General features: G+C 35.8%; 1 protein-coding gene across 1 annotated transcript in view; it reads left to right on the top strand.

Moving 5' to 3' along the window:
* Positions 1-3,222, top strand: part of LOC106869767 (S-crystallin 3) — a 22,780-nt gene that overhangs the window by 18,363 nt on the left and 1,195 nt on the right. The window lies entirely within an intron of this gene.

Here is a 3,222-nt window from a genome sequence, read left to right as displayed (position 1 = left end):
GGATGTGTGTCTGTGTATATGCGCCTACTCTCGCTTCAACCGATGTTGCTGTGTTTGCGTCCCTATAACTTAACCGTTTGACAAAACACATCGATAAGTTTAATCATATACCAAACAGAATCGTAAAATCGAAGCTGTATTCGTCCTTCTTATAACTTATATTGTAACCATTGCGTTTAACTGTCACATGCTTTAAACTGCATAGTTTTTGAAACGTGTCACATAACGTCTTCAATTTTTCCCGTAATATAAATGCGGTATGATATACAAGAAACTCCTCTGGTCGATCCATCTACCTATCCATCGATCGAACAATCTACCTTATACACACACCCCTATACACACACCCCTATACACACAGAGAAAAACAAAGATGGTAAGTAGTACAAGGTACATATATTTGGTATAAAGTATAAATAAATACAATTAAACTTTGGGAGAAGCATTATGCCGGTAATAAACACACGCACTGGTTCAGTCCTTTATTAATTTAATTTAATTTATATAGTTTTTTTGTTAAATTATTTCATTGCACTCTTGCAATCTCTTCTGTTACTTGTCTCTCCACTTCCATTTATTTTGAATGTATGATTTGGTGTTGTTTTGGCGCTGTTTTGGCGTTGTTTTGAAACTGTTCGGTATGAGCGTGTGAGTGTGTGCAAGCTCGTATGTGTGCACGCTCATATGTGTCAAATAACGTTTTCAATGGATAGGTAGATGGATCGACCAGACGAGTTTCTTGTATATCATACCGCATTTATATTACGGGAAAAATTGAAAACGTTATGTGACACATATGAGCGTGCACACATACGAGCTTGCACACGCTCACACGCTCATACCGAACAGTTTCAAAACAACGCCAAAACAACACCAAATCATACATTCAAAATAAATGGAAGTGGAGAGACAAGTTACTGAAGAGATTGCAGAAGTGCAATGAAATAATTTAACAAAAAACTATATAAATTAAATTAAATTAATAAAGGACTGAACCAGTGCGTGTGTTTATTACCGGCATAATGCCTCTTCCAAGGTTTAATTGTATTTCTTTCAACACACGTATCCACATCAAGAATCTTCCACACGAAATACACATACGAAATATAAATAAATAAATAAATAAATAAATAAATAAATAAATAAATAAATGTGTGCCTGACTGTGTAAAGCATATTTGCAGTTATTATTGGCAAGGATGTTGTCGGCAATAATGGGAGTTTTTACTGTTAAAGTGATAGTGGTTTGAGTGGTAGTAGTCGTCGTGAAAGTGTCGTTGAAAATAATTTCTCAGCGGATCTTTGGTAGTTTTATTGATTGTATCGGTAGTGGTAATAAATATTGTGATAGCCGCAGATGTAATGGCGGTAGTCGATGTAATAGAATGGTTTATAATGTTGCGGTGATGCGCGTGTGTAGCAAATAAGTTCATTGATCTGAAATGCAATGTTGATAGTGCTATTTTGATAATCTAGAAATACAAAATCTGATAAATTCACTTTTCTTGAGGTGTCAGTAAATTTGATTGTACACATTTTTCGATTATTTCTCTTCCTTTTTTTTTCATTAATTTAGTCATTCGACTGTGGCCATGCTGGGGCATCACATTGAAGAGTTTAGTCGAAGACATTGAAACCAGTACTGAGATTTCGAAAGCTCTGATACTTATTCTATCAGTCTCGTTCGACGATCTGATGAGTTACAGTAATGTACATAGATAGATAGATAGATAGATAGATAGATAGATAGATAGATAGATAAATAGATAGATAGATAGATAGATAGATAGATAGATAGATAGATAGGTAGGTAGATAGATAGGAAGATAGATAGATATATAGATAGATAGATAGATAGATAGATAGATAGATACGGTAAGCTTTTTCAGTGTTTGTCTACCAGATCCACTCACAAGGCTTTGGTCAGCCCAGGGCTATAATTCAAGACACTTGCCACGGTACCACGCAGTAGGACCGAACACGGAACCATGTGGTTGGGAAGCAAACTTCTTGCTGCAGAGCAACACACGCGCCTATATAGTCAAATTGTCTCTGATTCATACAGTACATAGTGTCAATGTTATAAATCCATTTACCGACGTTGCCTTTCATCCTTTCGAGATCGATAGAATAAGTACCAGTTGAGCACTGGGGCCGATGTAATCGACTTATCCCCTTCTCCAAAGTTTCTGGCCTTTTGTAAACATTTAAAACCAATATTACTAATCCGGTTCCGGTAGAGATATTTTCGAGGTGGGTGAAATACCAGTTGTGATAATGCCGTAGTACTCTTATGAGGTTATTATCGTTGACGTTGTCAGCTGGGAGCCTTTCTTAGGCAGCCATGCTCGTTCATGAGGTACGTAGGTCAAAAGAACGCAAGTGATTATAATCTATACGATTAACAATCCGGATATAGAAATCATGTCATGAATGATCGTTCATGTAGTCTAAGTAGACTGAACATACTGCTTATATATCGGTTATAAGGTCGACCATACTGCACACGCAGATGGGATGGTTGCAAACAGTACACAATAGTTCTACCACCGAGACAACCACTGTAGTCATATGAACTTTTATAAATACAATGTTGTCTTCTTTATTATTACTCTCCTTCCCGACTGATCAAAACATTACACAGTTCATTTGATGTTAGATTGTGTTTGGTTTGATAGTATCGTAGTGAGTTGGGATGAAATTTATATAAATGTTTCTGGTAAGTACCGTTGCTGTTGTTGTTGTGTAATCTCATGCCAGGCTTGATCGCTTACACATCTAAAACATACGATGATGTTGGCATCGGTTGTTGTAATAGCTATACATGATATCGCATAGAAGATTGCATAGACATGCTGCGCATTTTAGCAAAGTAGTGATTTAAACTGGATCAGGACTATTGTATTTGCTATAATATTATAGTACGAAATAGTTTCAGTGCAAACTTATACTTGATATGATGTATATTCAGAAAATAAAATAAATATCTTAGAATTTTAATCGACGCAGTAGACACACCGGTGGTGGTAGTGACACTGGCGTTCTCGTGCTGACTGTAATATTGTTTGCTAGCACGAATAAGATGGCTAAGCCCGTTAATTTGACAATAGGAAGTAAGTAGCATATATCTCATATATTTACACACATACCCACACACATACATACATACAAACACACACACATATATATATATACATACATACATATATATATATATATATAT

This window comes from Octopus bimaculoides, chromosome 5 (assembly GCF_001194135.2).
Source record: "Octopus bimaculoides isolate UCB-OBI-ISO-001 chromosome 5, ASM119413v2, whole genome shotgun sequence".
NCBI classification, from domain to species: domain Eukaryota; kingdom Metazoa; phylum Mollusca; class Cephalopoda; order Octopoda; family Octopodidae; genus Octopus; species Octopus bimaculoides.
This window is presented reverse-complemented; position numbering and strand designations above follow the sequence as displayed.